The 18,059-nt window shown below is 46.2% G+C and overlaps 1 long non-coding RNA gene across 3 annotated transcripts in view; it reads left to right on the forward strand.

Moving 5' to 3' along the window:
* LOC144680338 (uncharacterized) overlaps nt 1-18,059 on the forward strand; it is a 590,442-nt gene that overhangs the window by 93,348 nt on the left and 479,035 nt on the right. For all 3 annotated transcript variants that reach the window (XR_013576538.1, XR_013576539.1, XR_013576540.1), the window contains exon 2: nt 12,387-12,505. This is a non-coding gene — a long non-coding RNA (uncharacterized LOC144680338). The remainder of the gene's footprint in view (nt 1-12,386; nt 12,506-18,059) is intronic.

Consider the following 18,059-nt stretch of genomic DNA (forward strand, 5'->3'; position numbering starts at 1 on the left):
TTATAACTAGAAGATGCAGCATATTTTCCAGTCTTTCAGACCAATCGGTATTCTATCTTGCCATCCCTTCATCCTTCCACTGATTGCCCTCCTTTACAGAAGCAATTACTGTCTGCTCTAATTGTCATTTTCTATTGCTCCAGATGTTGTTGTACCTCATTCTTAACAAACTCCAAAGCCCAATTATGGTACCATCAATATGCCCACAAAGAATGCTGCCCTCATATACCACTTGCTCATCTCACCCACCACTCTACCCCAGTTGGCAATACATTATTGACACCTCCTAAAAGGAGCTAAACCATTATATATTATGGGCAGAATTTTACCATTGGCGTGTAAGTGCACGCCTGACATGCCCATGTGTGAAATAAAGCGCATTGTTGTCGGCCGAGCATGCCGACGTCAATGCACACTCTCGCGATATTTCACTAGGCGGGCGTGTGATGAAGACAGTGGTGCACCCATCATTAATTAAGTGTCCAGTTAAGGTCCTTGAGAGACCAATTGTCTCCGACTTTACGTAGCCCGTGCGATTTCCAGGCCGTCGCACGGGCAAAACGGTCAGGCGGGTAGGCCACAATTATTTAAACGTCATCCACGGGTGGGATAAGAGGGGTCAGTGGGCTTGACAAAGAGAATAGTAAGTAGTTTTGGATATCACTTGCTGCTGGTTGCTTCTGTAAACAGAATAGCTTCATCTTGCTTCAGAGCTGCATTCAGAGCATTTAGAGGCTGCAGTTCAGGACTCAGTGTTGTCTTCTAGCACCCCCCCCCCCCCCCGCCCTGGGGGGGGATTGACACCACGCGGGGCATTCCAGGTATCACACAGCCTTCCCTTACCCTGATAATGGGAATTGTGGTCGCCGCTGGAGGCACCTCCTCTGAGGAGGAAGAGAGGGCCTGAAGGGGGTGGAGGCCAGGTGTCCCTGTTTGGCTTCTAGGGGAGCGACTTGTGGGAGGAAAGGGGCGCAGGGCCAACAGGAAGGCCAAGGCGGAAGGGGCCGCAGAAGACACCACTATCCTGTTGCCAGGGTTTACAGGCGATGATGCAGCTACCTCAGTATGTCTGAGGTGCGGTGCCGAAGGAGGCTCCGTCTCTGAAGGGAGACAGTGACCTCCACCTTTCAGAGGATCGGCCCTCAGATCAGCTCTGACTGTGTGAATGGACACCCCATGCCAGTGGCTCTGAAGGTCATGGTGGCCCTAAACATCTATGCCTCCGGCTCTTTGCAGGGCTCAGTAGGGGATCTGTATAGAGTGTCTCAATCAGCTGCCCACAGTTGCAACAAACTGGTGGCAGATGCTCTGTTCAGGCATGCATTGACTTTCATTCATTACCGCACAGACGAGGCCAGCCAGGCTGAGCGAGCCTGAGGTTTTGCAATGATTGCTGGGTTCCCCGCATCTAGGGTGCCATCGACTGCACACATGTGGCCATCAAGGTGCCAGTGGGTCAGCCGGATGCCTTTGTCAACAGGAGGATTCCACTCCATGAACATGCAAATAGTGTGTGACCACAAGCTGCAGATTCTGCAAGTCTGTGCAAGGTACCCAGGCAGCTCCCATGACGCTTACATCCTGAGACACTCGCAGGTGCTGAGGCTCTTCAGTGCTCCAGCCCGGCTGGATGGATGGCTGCTGGTTGACAAGGGCTATCCCCTCAGAAGACGGCTCATGACGCCTCTCCGTCATCCACGAACAGAGGCCGAGCAGCGGTACAATAGGAGCCATACCTCCACATGAGCTGTGGTAGAGAGAACTGTTGGCCTTCTCAAGATACGCTTCTGATGCCTGGACCGATCAGGGGGTGCACTGCATTACCTCCAGATTGTATGTCACTGATAGTGGTTGCATGTGCACTCTCCACAATCTGGCGCTGGAAAGGGGAGACGCAGTGGAGGATGAAGATCTTCAGCTGCATTGGCAACAGATGATGAGTCCAGTAGTGAGTCTGAGGACGATCGCTGAGGGCATAGACGCTGACCTGGGTAACCTCCAGGGAGGCAGGGACATCCGGGAAGCTTTGATCCAACGTTCTTCAGCTAGCCAACCAAATAAGAATCACCACCACATGCCAGGGCCGCAGGCTCTGTATCCAGCCCCTGACAGGACCAGTCCCTTGGCCAACAACATACACTATGTGCCTTTGCAATAAAATTTAAGGAGCCACACATCCATCATAACATCATGGCTTACCCCGAACCTACAGAACAAATGAAGCATCCAGAGACCAGTTGCAAAAAAAAGGCTAATTTACTGCTGACTGACACACATTGCATAAATTAACATTATTCCATGTTTAACATCACACCATTAAAAACAGGACAGCAAAACGGGGGAAACAAATATCGCCCGTGATCAAGCCGTGTTTAAGGTGCTTTAACTTTTCACTTGCGGGTGTTCTGTCTAGCTGCTCCCCCCTCGCTGGCATGAGCGTTGGAGACAGCCTGCTCACTCTGTTGTCTTGTTGGCCTTAATGACCTTGGCGGTCATCCTCTGGCCCCGCCTGGGATGGAGCAGCCAGTGCCACAGCGGGCATTTCCCCAGTCACCACAGCCTCATCAGATGCCATGGTCACTGGCAGAGGGGTGGAGGAGCTGCTGCCATCATCCAGAGCGCCCTGAAAGGAGCCCGCAGAGACGACAAGCAGCTCATGCTCCAACGTCAGGTCACTTTGCACCCTGCTCACCATTAATGGATGGGATACTGGGTATCTAATCCATCTCCCACACTGACACTGACCAGCTGAGGCTATTGCCAGTGTGAGGGCTTGCAGGTCTGAGCGCATCCCCAGGAAGCCCTGATTGAGTCCCTGGAGGAGCCTCTCCATGAGAGTCGCCACTCTCTCCATGGAGGAGGCATTGTGCTCGGCCATGAGGGTCAATGCAGTGCTTATGGTCCGCAGGGACTTCTCCACAACGGACACCATGACACGCATTCCCTCATGTATCTCCGCCAGATCCTCCCGAACACGCTGCTGGACTTCCAGCATCTGCTGCCTCATTGATGGCTCCAGAGGCTCATCATCAACCATTAACTGAGCATCATCCTGATCCCCAGCAGTCCTCCAACTGCCAGCACCTCTGCATCTGCCTACACTTCATGCGTATATGAAGTGCCCTCACCAATGTGCACCAAGATACCAGATGCTAATCTTATGCTGACCAAGGTGCTGGTATCTGCGCTGATGCCTGCTTCAAAGAGAGGGTATGACGCTGGTGCATGGTGACCATGCTGGTCCTCAGGGGTCAGGGGTGGGCCTTCAGGCTCCTCACAACAAGGGGCTGCTGGTGAACCTAAAAGGGAGAAGAAGGACATGTCATTAGTTTAAGTCATTAGACTGTCAGTGTGCATGTCTGGCACCCTGATGAGACAGAGATCTGCATCATGGTGCCCTCGCCTTTCCAATAACGATGGGCATTCCAGGTTCGAAGCTCACATCAATTTACAGACTACATTGCAATGGTTGCAAAAAGCCACATTCTCACCTCAGTGCACTGCACTCCCTCTGGCACCTCAACCTCACCGCGGCCACTCGACTGAGGTGCATGGTGCCTCTCCAGCTCCAGGACCCCCTGTTCATATCTACTGAGGATGAGGAGGTGTGGGGTCCCCGGCCAGTCTGTGACCTCTCTGCATTATTATGGGATGTTTTCTCCTGGAAGGATAGAGGAGCATTGATTAGTTCCCCCTCTACCTGCAGCACCATTGCAGCCTGGCCAATCCCACCTGAGGAACACCTCACAGGGCTCAGCCCATTCGTGATCCTGGAGCCGCAAGGCACTAGTTCCAAACAGCCAGGGCCACTCACTTGGCCAGATCCTGCCTCATTGACATTTGCCACTCACGCTGTATACCTCTGATGTGCACAGGGGGATGGGCAGCTCTTGCCTGTCCTGCAAAGTGACCCATGCCAACATGGTACTCACCCTTCCCGATCGCGGGAGATCATTAAAGTGCTTCTGGCACTGGACCCGTGTGCGCCTCACCACGTCGTGGCTGCTGACCCTGGATGCCACCTCCTCCCAGGCCTTTTTGGTGAGGTGGGGAGGCCTCCTCCTCCCGTCCCTGGGGACAAGTGTTTCTCTCCTCACTACTACCTTCTCCAGGAGGGCAGTGAGGTATTCAACTGAGAAACATGGGGCCGACTGCCCCGCCAACCTGCCCTCCCACCTGTTGTATCCACCCGCTACAGTCTCCATGCACAGGACTTCCGCGCCCTTCGGTGGCAGCCATCCAGGGGCTGACAAAGCCGCATTTGAATCGGCCGCCGGATCGCCATTGGACCCAGTGAACATTAAGCCCTGCCGCCGCCCACCCTCTCATGCTCATTCATAGGCCGCGCCTCACGCTGGGCGGGGGCAGGGCGGGGCAGGGCGGGGGTGGGGCAGGGGCAGGTCCCCCCCCCCCACATAAAATCACGGTGCGCTGCCGATTGCGGGCGGCGGTCGGCTTCCTGACCGCCCCCGCCCACCCGCCCCTGCCGAGCACCTCTGCCAAGGGTAAAATTCCGCCCTACGCTTCTCCACAATGATTCACGTTACCTATGTGCCTCATTTACTCTGATGTGGAGCCACTACCACATTTCCTCACTTTCAATATTACCAGTTTTTGCCTTCTGCTCTCCCCTTCTGCTTGCCCTATTCGTCACCCTATAATCAGTTCCCCATGTTCCACTCATGGCTCCCACTGCTGCTTGAAGCCTGCTTCCCAAATCATCAACTTTGTGTTCCTCAAGGTTCTAGCGTTTAGCTGTATCTACATCTTTTCAACATCAGCCTCCCTACCTTTGAATTTCCCTACCATTGATGTGAAAGATAGCTGTAGCACACCCGCCTTTCAATGTTTTGGCTAACCCCAGTCATCGCTCCCAGAGTTTTGCTCTCTTTTGTAATAGTTTGTACATCATTAGTGCCCACAATCTTGTCATCAGACCAAACGGGAAGCTCAATACTTTCTACTTTCTTCATTGCAGAATCTTGTCAATTAGCAGCAAAACCGTCCTCCAAGTGCTTTTCTCCTTCTGCTTGCCAACTTAACTTCATACATGCCCTCTGAGCTTTTATGAGCCTCTCCGATGCTGTAAATAGGTATTCTTATCCTATTATAAACCAAACATGCCTCACAACTTCCTGACACCAATATGACTTTTTCAGCTTCAATTTCATCCCTGCTGACTGTCACAACTCCTCCAAGCTTCAGAACACTTCACTCATCTTTTCCTTGACACAGTAACATTGTTAAGTTGTCCATGAATTTCCCAGCATTAATGGCTCTATTTGTGGTCACTCCCTTCAGCTCTATTTACATAGCTATTTTAAGTAATGTTGGCAAGATGGCACATCTCATCGGTGCCTTCATTTCAAGCATTTGAAATCAGCCAAGAGTGCACTCTTTCGCGCATGCGAGCAAAAGAGTGCACCGATCTCCCTGAGGCTAAGTGCAGCATCAGGGAGATCGGCTCAGATTTAAAACTTTGAAGGTAAACGTTGAAAAAATTTCCCTGACATGTCCCCTTATGTGACACTGTCACATGAGTTGGGACATGCCCATCACTTTAACTCAAACATTTATTAAATTTTTAAAAACTTACATGAAACCTCATCCCGCCCATGGATGAGGTTTCATGCTTTTTCTGAAGTCCGACAGGGCTCCCGGCCTGCTCGCCAACACTAAGGTTGGACAGGCAGGTCCATTAATTGTGTTAATGACTTTTTAAATGGCCTCAATAGGCCGTTGATAGGTCGGCGGGCGCACAGCTGATTAGGCTGCGCCCCGCCTACCTGAAAATGGAGATGACGCGGGGTGATGTTGAGAGTTCTGACATCATCCTGTGTCATTTTACGCGTCGCGAGCGAGCCCCACCCCCCATGCTCGCCGCCCTAAAGATCCTGGCTAAAAACCTTATTTAATGCTTTTCAGGTCTTCAGCTCCCTGAGGTAGCTCTCTGCCTTCAGGGAGCTTTCCGTCAGCGCTCACCCACACCCGTGCTGATGTCAGCGCCCACCCTCTTACCGCCCCCACCCCGGCAGCGCTGAGCTTCTCAGCATGCGTCTCACGCTGGCTGGCTGTTAATTGGCCAGCCAGCATGAAATAGCGGTTGGGAGCCAACTGTGGTCAGCAGTCCGTTCCCCGGCCGATCCTGGGCCCACTGATCATGCCCGCCTGCCAACCTAAAAATTCTGCCCGCGGTATGTGCAGGGAGCACTAAAGTAAAACACCCAGACCCACGTGCTCCCAGAAAAACTGGATGCTAACTTCTGCATTTTGTGTGTATTTAAAGATAAATATTTCAAAAACATCCACACATCTACATTTTTTGACTTTTCTTCTTTGTGTGTGCTGACCCAGACTACCTAAATAGGCACATTTCTTAGGGGTCCTTCTTCAGGTTGTAGATGCTTTCTGTCAAATTTTCATAACCTCACTCTTTTGCCATCGCCTCTTCACAATTCACCACAAGCCTTTAACCCCTCTTAAGCAATCCGTAGGCCATTGCATCTTGGCCTTGAGAACTTCCCACTCTATTTTTTTTTACAAAGCCCATCATCACTGGTCGCCCCAGTTCAGCTTTTGCCAACTGCTGGTTCTGTTGGTCTTAGAAATTCCTTTATCGTATGCAACTGCTTAACTGTCTCCATCTAGTTGAAAGTTGATCTCCAATTTCCCAGTTTGCTGCAGTAAACAGTCCTGTTCTAAATCACTCGTAGAACTTTCACAAAGGTTCTATTTTATTTCATCCTCCTTTTTCATCTTGATCTCACCGTTTTCCACAATTTAAGCATCTCTACTTTCCACAATACCTTCACAGTGTCCTCCTCTGCTTATTTTCTTCTTATGCTTACTTGAAATCCTTAATTTCATTCCTGAACATCTCAAACATCCTTTCGCACATGCTTGGATCATCTTTCTTTTCTTTGAATGGTACTGAGCCACTCCCTACAATCCCCTTGAAATAGTTTCCTGGAATGCAATTTTCTATTACATTTAATGTTTTATTTACCTCCACGAGGTGTCTCATTTGAAAGATTAAAAATCCAAAATTTTCTCACCCTCTGATGCTTAGTGATCAGAACTGAACATACGATTGGAGGTGTAGCCTTATCAGAGCACCATTTAACTTGAACACTACGGATGCTGGAAATCTGAAACAAAAGCAGAAAATGCTGGATAAACTCAGCAGGTCTAATAACATCTGTGGAGAGAAAAACACAGTTTATGTTTCAAGTCCATCTGACTCTTCTTCAGAGTTTGGGACATAAGTTCTACTGATTTGGAAATAGAGCTTAGTATTCTCTTTGTGTTGTAATTATTGCCTGCAGTAACTGGACATGGTAGTACTCATCTTTCACATACTAGCAGTTGCACTAGGATCTGCTTGCCAGTGTCCTCCAGCAAGACAAGTATCACTTGGGATGCTCACTTGGCACCTGCTTGTTTTGTGATTCATGAGATTCTTTGTGAAAAAAGTTATTGTCCTCTTCAGGAGTGAAAGCTTGGTGGGGTCCACCTTTGACTTTATAGAGACCACTGCATCTTAGCTTTCTTGGCACTCGACATACAGAGTGCCACTGTGATGTGGGTCTCCATCCACAACCAGCAATGGAAATTCCTAACTCTGACCTGTCATTTTTTTGGTAAGAGGAAGACAGAATCTGTGAACTGTCAGCAATAGCAGAGACCCAATATAGGGTTCTCTCCCATTTTATTGGGGGTTCCATTGTGGAATTTCAGGGCTGCTAAATGTTAAATTTACTATAATTTCCAATTCTCTTTCAGCCTCTCTCCTAGCTAGCTCAACACTATTCTTTATGCCATTTCCCCCATTTTTCCCCAAATGGGTCAGATATTGTAATTACCTGTATTGGAATTTATTGGTCATAGCTCTGGTAATATGTAACATTTTGGCAGAATTTTCCAGTCCCGTACCACCCCCACCCACCCACAGTGGGTTTAATGTCAGGCAGTGGGGTCAATGCCTGAAAAATCAGTTTTCTGCTGGTGTGAAATGATGACGGGAACTTGCACTCCTGGTCATCATGGCCATTCCTGCCAGAGGCCAGTGTGAAATCTTTTTACATCCCATTAATGGAATGCAGATGAAGACCCGGCCAGCATTGTCCCTCCCTGTCCGATTGTCCGCGCCGCCAGCGGGACATCACGCTGGTCCAGAACACATCTGGAGCAACATGGCGCGGTGACGTCTGGACGTAGCCGAAGAGGGCCTCGGCAGCCTGCGAAGATCGGGATGGAAGATGGAGGCCTCCAGCGACTGTGGACCTCGGAACACCACGTGCAGCAGTGGGTGGGTGGAGCATCTACCAGGTGGATCTTTGAGCTGCAGCAGTTTCCAGGAGGTGGATCATCTGTCTTCGGGACCTTCCAGGAGGTGGATCTTCAATGGTGGGTCAGTGATCTCTGGGCGCCTTTTAAATATGGCGCCCAGATATGATGGCGGGTTATGAGCCACCCAGCCCGCTCTGCCACTCAAAATGTTAGGAAACTCCTGACTGCACAATTAATTAGGCCAGCGTCGCATGATACGGCCCAAATTCCCACTGGCCTCCCCGGCTGGAAACTCTTCCCATTCAAGGCCTTGCCACAAGTCTTAGTCCTGGAATGGAAAACTCCACCCTTTGTTTTGGTGTTTCTGCAATCTCTCGGACTGCTTTATCAAATTTGGCTGCTTCCTCTAGTTTTGTATTTTTTTCAGATCTGAATCATTTGTCTTGTGACCCTTAACCCTAACAACCCGTATATATATAGACCAGGAAGGCCAGCACTAATCTTTAGGACACTCAATTTAGTACTTCTCTCCAGTCAGAAATTGGCTCTCCTAAATATCTGTTACTTCCTGTCTTTCAGCTAAACCTTGATATCACTGCAAGTTTCGCTGAGAATGCCCACTGTCTAAAATTATTGTAGGAGTTTTTATCTCTTAGGAGCTTCTGGAAATCCAGTTACGTAACATTTCTGGACTTTTAAATATCCATTGGAGATGTTATTTCCTTAAAATAGTCTGGAGGATTATCTCAATAGTCCATCCATTATGCTTTATTGAGAATTTTCAGTCAATTTCAAGTGTTTTGGTTGGAAAAGGATTAAAAAGCAAATGCACAATCCAGCTGCATTTATAGACCTTTATTGTTAAAATTTTACATTATTTATTTATTTATTCATGGGATGTAAGAGTCACTGCCAAGGCCCACATTAATTGCCCTTGAGAAGATGGTGGTGAGCTATCTTTAACCCCTGTAATCCATGTGGTGTAAATATATCCTTTGTGCCGTTAGGAGGATGTTACAGAATTTTGTTCCAATGACAGTGAAGGAATGGTGATATGGTTTCATTTCAGGATTTGTGTGACTTGGAGGGAAACTTGCAGATGAGTGGTGTTCCCATCCATTGTTCTTTGAGCAGGTAGAGGTCATGGTTTGGAATAGTCTGTCAAAGGAGCCTTGGTGAGTTGCTTCAGTGCATCTTGTATACGGTACACACTACCATTCTTGTGGTGGAGGGAGTCAATGTTTAAGGGGGTGGAAGGGCTGCAGTCGAGTGAGTTGCTTTGTCCTGGATGGTGTTGAACTTCTTGAATGTTGTTGGAGCTGCACTCACCAGCCAAATGGAGAGTATTCCATCACACTCCTGACTTGTGCCTTGTAGATGGTGGACATGATTTGGGGAGTCAGGAGGTGAATTACTCACCTCAGAATTCCCACCGTCTGACCTGCTCTTGTAGCCACAGTATTTATATGGCTAGTATTTATATGGCTTCTCCAATCAGACCCTATTCTAAACTTCTGATTAACATTGTAGCCTGTGCTACACAACCATTGGATAATACAGTCACATGGTCAATCTGCTCACATTCTCTTAAAGGTGTATTACACCTCAGATTACCACACAGGTGGTGGTTTTCCTATCTATCTGCTGCCCTTGTCCTTCTAGATGATAGTGTCGTGGGTTTGGAAGGTGCTGCCTAAGGAGCCTTGGTAAATACCTGCAGTGCATCTTGTAGATTGTACACACTGCTGCCATTGCTCATCGGTGGTGGAGAATATGAATGTTTGTGGATGGGGTTCCAATCAAGCGGGCTGCTTTGTTCTGGATGGTTCCAAGTTTCTTGAGTGTTGTTGGAGCTGCACTCATCCAGGCAAATGGAGAGTATTCCATCACACCCCTGACTTGTGCCTTGTAGATGGTGGACAGGCTTTGGCGAGTCAGGAGGTGAGTTACTCACCACAGGATTCCTAGCCTCTGATCTGCTCTTGTAGCCACAGTATTTATATGGCTAGTCCAGTTCAGTTTCTGGTCAATGGTAACCCTCAGGATGTTGATAGTTGGAGATTGTACAATGGTAATGCTTTTCAATATCAAAGGGAGATGGTTAGATTATCTTTTGTTGGAGATGGTCATTGCCTGGCACTGTGTGGTGCAAATATTTCTTATTCATTTATCAGCTGAAGCCTGAATGTTGTCCAGCTCTTGCTGCATGTAGACACAGTCTGTAACAGTTTTTGAGGAGTTGCAAATGGTACTGAACATTGTGCAATCATCAGCAAACTTCCCACCTCTGACTCTATCATGGAGAGAAGGTCATTGATGAAGAAGCTGGAATGGCTGAGTGGAGAATACTACCCTGAGGAACTCCTGCAGGATTGTCCTGTGACTATAATGATTGACCTCCAACAACCAGGACCATTTTCCTTTGTGCTAGGTATGACTCCAGCCAGTTGAGTGCTTTCCCCCTGAGTCCCATTAATTTCAATTTAACTACGGCTCCTTGATGTCACACTCAGTCAAATGCTGCCTTGATGTCCAGGGCAGTCACTCTCACCTCACCTCTGGAATTCAGCTCTTTTGTCCATGGTTGTAGTGAGATCAGGAGTTGAGAGGCCCTGGCCCAAACTTGGCATTGGTGAGCAGGTTATTGCTGCATAAATGCCACTTGACAGCACTATTGACTTTGCAGATGCTTGAGGATAGACTGGTAGGGGGTGGCGAGGAATATGCTAGGCCATGGGGTTGCATATTGTGGTTGAATACAATTCTGCTGCTGCTGATGGACCACAGTGCTTTATGGATGTCCAGTTTTGAGATACCACACTTGTTCTGAATCTATCCCATTTAGCACAGTGGTCGTTTTCACACAACACAATGGCTAGTGATGCCAGTGTGAAGATGGAACTTCAACTCCACAAGAGCAGTGCAGTCTTCACTCCTATGAATACTGTCAGGAACAGATGAATCTGAGACAGGTAGATTGTTGAGTACAAAGTCAGGTAGGTTTTTCCCTCTTGTTGGCTCTCTCGCTACCTGTCAAAGACCTAGCCTTGTAGATATGTCCTTTAGGACTTGGCCAGCTTCAGCAGTGATGGTGCTACTGAGCTACTCTGGGTGCTGGACATTGAAGTCCCCCACCCAGAGTACATCTGTGCCCTATCTAACCTCAGTGCTTCTTCCAAATGGTGTTCAAAATCAAGGAGTACTGATTCACCAGCTAAGGGAGGGCAGTAGGTGGTGGCAAAAGGTTTTCTTGTCCATAATTAATTTGATGCCATGTAACTTGATGGGGTCATGTATCAATGTTGAGGACACCCAGGGCCACTGCTTCCAAACTGTATACCATGGTGCCACCTCTTCTGGTGGGCCTTTTCTACTGGTAAGCAAGACAAGCAGAGGAATGACGATGGAAGGAAATTGTTCTAAGATATGATTCGGTGAGTATGGCTGTGTCAAGCTGTCTCTTGACTAGTCTGCGGGACAACTCTCCCAATTTTTGCACAAGACTCCTCCAGTTGTTTGTGAGGAGGATTTTGCTGGGTCGACTGGGCAGAGTGTGCCTTTGTCATTTCTAATGCCTAGGTTGATCTTGGGTGATCCATCAGGTCTTATTCTTATTTAACTTTTCTATAGCTGTTTGATGCAACTAAGTGGCTTGTTAGGCCAATTAAGAGGGTGGTTAAGTCTGTCTTTAAATAGCCTAAAAATAGCCAGAAATACAATTTCTCCATGGTTTCTGCTGATCTTATGGCAAAGTTATGATAGAGCTGGAGGAATCCATGGAAATTCTCCTCCAAGGTATTTAATTAAAAGACCAGCAATGACAAAGCAATATTAGTAACTATCTTTTAATGTAATTCAAAATAATGTGGAAGCAAACTGAGCCAGTGACCACTGGTGATGATGAGTTTGTGTTTAGCCTGTACAGTGATCCTGAATATGTGAAGAGTGCTTTGTTCTGCCTCTTCCTAAGCAAATGCTGTTTTCTCTTGAAATTAAACAAGCAGTCATCTGTTGATGACAAATGAATAGAAGAATGTGCAACAAAAAAACACCATGATGATTTTTTTTCATAGTTCATTTGCTTTTTTGCCCTCCAGAGCTTGTAAAAAATGAAGACAAGATCCCAAGTGATGTCTTGGATGTCATTGACTCTAAAGAAAAATCTGACGACCCATTGGTGTTTAATGACCCTTACTGGCCCATGCAATGGGAACTGGTGAGTTTCCCACCAATGCAATTTTAATACTGAATAAATATTTTAAAAAATGCTATTGTCTTGTATACTTCAGAGCAACATTATTGTGTCATTTATTTAAATATCATCGATCTTCCTTTAAAAATTCTCTTCCTGGGCACTCTGTGCTTTGGGTAGAAATCTTTTATTACCTATTCTATCAATTTTATGAAATATTATATGCTGGGTGACCTTTCATTTTTTTTACCTTATCAGTTTTTACAGTTTCCACTGATTATTCATGAACTGCAACATCTGAAAAGTCAAACAATATTCGTATGGCATTGGTGAGGTTGGCAGAGTACGTGAAATTAGTTAACAGAAAATGGCAGCAGATCCAGAAGGCAGTGTCCTGAATCATTGAACTCCCTGCTGTGATTAAGGACAGGCTGTTTTCTCTCAGTTTCTACTGAAGAGAGTAAGCAAATAATTTTTTTAAAACTATTATTTTTGGTGATTTATAAAAGAGGCTTTTAAGGAAGGAAATAAAAAATGAAATGGGGAAAAAAGATAAAAACAAAAATGGGAATTTTTGGAAGAGATTAAACAGAGAAAAGGGCTAAAATCAGGAAAATTAAAGATCAAGTAGTGAAAGAATAAAGCATTAAACTGTGAAACAAAGGGAGAATGAAGCTACTGAAAGGGATAAAAGGAGCAAGACCCAGGGAATGGAGAAATAACGAATATGAGAGCAAAGAAAGCATAAAGCAACAGCAGCAAAGAAAGCCAAGAAGAAAATAAAAACAGAAATTAAATCATATTGAATTGGAATGGAACAGCTCAGAGTCAGTGAAGGACAGATTAAGGAAGGCAAAAAAAGAAATAAAAATAGAAAGCACAACAGCAAATAGCACAGTTTTTCCTTGGTAGCTATAGGGGGCAATACAACCTCAGCTATGGCACAAGATTTGAGTCTCTGTGCTGTGCCTTATATATAAACTGGATATATTACAGCTGTATTAATTGGAAACTTTGAAATGCACACATCGACTAGTGCTCGACCAGTGGAGTGTTGTATGATCTCCTCCTGGTTGAAAAAGGAATAGAATTTAGTGCTTTTTAATGACAAAAGACTTCCAATAAAATACATTGTAATAATTGTTGAATTTCATTGTTTAAGATTTTAATTTGATTTTGTTAAGCAGAATCGTGATTTCTTAAGAATGACAAACCAATGAAGCTATAGCTATTGGATTACATATTGTGTCTAATTAACAAGTGTATTTGTTGTTTAACAAATTGGTATATGATGGGAGATTTTTTACTTGAATGGCAAACACGCGTGATTTCAGCTTTATGCCTCTGGCGCACGTCTTATGTGGCTTTTCAGGTTTGGCCCTTATTGACCCTTTTCTGGTGATCTGCAGCTGCCTAAAGGTGCTGCACCACATCACCAGTTTTCTATGGCATGTTATTGGCTGGTTATAGCACACAGCTGGCTGGCATGTATGGCCTCTCAACAATTAGAAAAAGTGGAGCTAAGCTGGCAGCCACCATGCATGCTCTGCCCACTTCTCCATTGGCATTTACAATTGGGGGTCCTACAGAAGGTGTAGGTTGCCAATTTGCGTAGTTAAACAGTGTTCAACCTACGTTTGGGTGGGAATGCTGGACGCCTACTTGAAGACCTGTTGAAAATTAATTCAGGCAAGTAAATAGGTGCACAAGGTCCCTAGTAAATGTTCCTCCGCAGGTCACCCACTGTGGGAAATAGCCATCTGGTAGTTGCAAATCCACATCCCCAACCATGATGTTCACTTGCCTTATGGAGTAACAGTACTGAACTTAAAGTGGTGTTTTATTCATAAAATATGTATTTTAGGATTAATTCTTCCTCTGCTTGGATTTACAATTACAGAATTTATTATACATCAAGTTCCATTTGATTGTATGATTTGTGAAATAATGGGCAAGGATAGCTTTTGGCACTCTTGGAATTGGTTGGTGTAAGAAGATGCCAAGGTCAGAAACAGATCCCAGGCCAGAATTTTTCGCTGAGAGGGTGGGTGCGCGCCCAACCCGCTTGAGCATAAAATAGCGCATGATGACATTGGGTAAGCATCCCGATGCCATCGCATACTCACCCGACATTTTGGTCAGCGGGTACGTGCCAAACTCAGAAGCGTGCCCACCAACAATTAAGAGGGCTGTTTAAGCCCATTAACAGCGCAATTAACCGGGACTTTTCGCTGTCCGTCCAACATTATGGTTGGCGGGCGGGTGAATTGGCCAGGCGGCCTTTTCATTTTTCAGGGGCAGAATTTTTCCGTCGGCTTGCGGGGGTGAGACCCTCACACCGATGCGTAAAGTGACGCGTGGTGACGTCGGGTGTGCTTCCTGATGTCTCGGCGCGTCATTCAGACTTTCAGTTCGGTGGGCGCGCACCCGAGTCGGCTGCACGCCCGCCGACCTGTCAACAGCCTATTAAGGCCATTAACAAAGGCCAGAACTTTCCCATCGGTGATTTGGGGGCGGGGCCCGCTGGCCGACGGAAAAATGACGCAGGATGACATCGGGAGGAATCCCTGACGTCATCCCGGTCCATTTAAATTTTTAGGAAGGCGGGCGGACAGTGAAATCAGCTGTCTGCCCGCCAACCTGTCAATGGCCAATTGAGGCCATCGACAGGATCATTAAGCTCATTGAAAGACCTGCCCATCCAACCTTAAAGTTGGTGGGCAGGCTAGGAGCCCCAGCGGGATTCTGAGAAAAGATAAAACCTCATCCACTGGCGGGATGAGGTTTCATCTCAGTTTTTAAGAAGTTTATTAAAGTTTCACTCATATTTATTAACATGTCCCATCTTGTGTGACAGTGTCACATAAGAGGTACATGTTAATAATGTTTTTCTTTCTCTATTTTTAAAGTTTTTTAAACATTCAGCGCTCTCCCTGAGACAGCACTTAGTCTCAGGGAGCAGTGTGCTCTTTGACAGATGGGGGATCCCTCCCCCACAGCACAGGAAGTGCATAGCGCTTCCAGTCGGGCAGCCCACTGGGCGGGCCTTAATTGGCCAGCCCACTCAAAATGGCCCATTTCGGCGGCAGAATTCGGCTGGCTGCCCGCCGCCGAGCCGGTGAGGCCCGCCCACCCATCAAGGGCAAAATTCTGGCCAAAGTAGTTGAGGTCATTAATGGACCTGCCCGTCCAACCTTAAGGTTGGCAGGCAGGCTGGGAGCCCAAACAGGCTTCTGAAAAAGCATGAAACCTCATCCACAGGCAGGATGAGGTTTCTTGAGGATTTAAAGTCTCACAATATTTTAAAATAAAAGTTATGGACATGTCCCAACTCATGTGACAGCATCACATGAGGGCACATGGCAGGGAAATTTTTTTCTCAGCTTTATTTAAAGTTTAAAATCTGAGCCGATCTCCCTGAGGCAGCACTTTGCCTCAGGGAGATCAATGCACTCTTCCATATGCATGCGCGAAGGAGCGCACTCCCGGCTGAAGGAATTCCCCCCTCTGCCCATATGGGGAGCGCATAGCACTTCCTGGTGCACGTCACACTGGGCGGGCCTTAATTGGCCCCCCCCACGTAAAATGGCAGCCAGCCCCTGATTGAGAGCGCCAATCGGAAGCCCACCCACCCACGCCCGCTCCCGCACTTCCCCCACCAACGGGGGGAAAATGTTGCCCCAGGAAACCCCATCCACAGACAGGATGAGGTTTCCATTATTCAATAATAAGAAAAATCAATATGCAGAATTTTTATAATATCTATGCTCAGGTGACTGCTTGTCTTGCGTGGATATTCTTTTCTGGATTTAAGAATCTTTATTTGATACTTTTGAAGCCTCCAGCTCCCTGAGGCAGCTCTCTGCCTTCAGGGAGCTTTCAGTGAGTGCTCCCCAGCACCTGCACTGACTTCAGCGCTCGCCTTCCTCCCGCTCCCAACCCAGGCAGCGCTGATCATATCAGCTTGCGCTTCATGCTGGCTGGCTGTTAATTGGCGCGAAATCGCGGCCGGGGGCTGATCGCGGTCAGGAGTCTGTTCCCCGGCTGCTCCCGGGCCCGCTGATCACGCCCGCACACCGACCTAAAAATCCTGCCCCTGGTGTACCAAAATCAAATGAACATACAAATGTAAGCTGAACGTTACTTCAGCTTATGTTAAGATTTGTCATGTGTTTAATAAAATTATTGAATTGCTTTCTAGTTTTGTACTGTAATTCTCAGTGGCAGCCTTGCTTCTCTGATCATGAATGAAACTAAATAGTTAACAGAAATAAAAATAAAGAGCAGATTCTAGAAGTATACAGTACGTTTGTAAACATTTGAAGAAAGGAAGTACAGGTTGAAACTTTGGATAGTTTTTTCATCTTAAGGGAGGCCTGCTGATATAGCTAACCTGCCTCTTCTATTTTGTGCATTTTCACTATCATCTGTTTTTGCTTGTGATTTTCAGCTTTTCCAGCTCTACTTTCTTTTTATTTCTACTGTGTGATTCCCAAGCTTTGTGTGATAATTAGACTCTAACTCCTATTTTAGTAAGGCACTGAATGATATACATGTACATATTAGAGGGATGATTACAATAGTAATTAATTTAATCCAGATAAAGGTGAAGTCAAAAAAAAATCACTCACATAGTTAAAATAAAGCTGCTCTGTATATACAAATGTGCAAGGCTATTCTTGCTATTCGATTATTAATTCTAAGCAAAGACCAGAGATCAACTCCTCAAGCTTTTGTTTTTTCCATGGGATAGATCTTGACATTGTGCTGAAGTGTGAAATATGTGATATCGAGTTGGCAGTCTGTTTTACATCTTTCTTGATTTTTATGTCCATTGAAGTAAATGGAAATAAAAATTGGACTAGATGCATGATGGGCCACTGCCTTGCTATCACCCCTTTCACACTATCAGGTAAAGCCAAGATCTTCCCCACCCCACCCCACAACATAGCTTATAGGGAGATATTTTACAAAATGCCACACAGACGATAGAGCTTTAAAGGAGTAGGAAGCTTTCCAGAAGTTTGTCCACAGACGTCGCTGTGCTCCACACTATTTCCCACCCATTTCTACTCAATAATGATGTTTGGTTCATAGCATGTCAGTTAATTTTATGATGGAAATTTTTTTTGCATCAATGAAGTTTATGGGTATCTGCCATTGACTAAAAAACTTATTAAATAGAACAAACTTAGCCACTCCCAAAAAATGCATTTGTACCAGTATAAATGTATATACAAAATAACATAGAATTTACTTTGTTTCAAGGAAGTATCCCATCTTTGCTTTGAGGTGATAACGATGAAAAATTGCCTCATTTTCAATTTCATAGTTTACATTCTTATCTGAACCTCTCAATGTGCTATTGCCTCAAACAGATTCCAGCCTACGTGATGTCCTATATATATTCACTGAAGTGTGGCGTTTTGCTGTGGGTGTTTGATGACATTTCACAGTTTAGATTCAACCTCAGTTTGCACCCTACAGTTTTCCTGCATTGCTTCAGATATGTTACCTAAAGTCAAAGCTTGTTTCTGTGGTTAAATAGCACTTAAATCTAAAATGATTACAAGCCCGT

This window comes from Cetorhinus maximus, chromosome 5 (assembly GCF_964194155.1).
Source record: "Cetorhinus maximus chromosome 5, sCetMax3.hap1.1, whole genome shotgun sequence".
Lineage (NCBI taxonomy): Eukaryota > Metazoa > Chordata > Chondrichthyes > Lamniformes > Cetorhinidae > Cetorhinus > Cetorhinus maximus.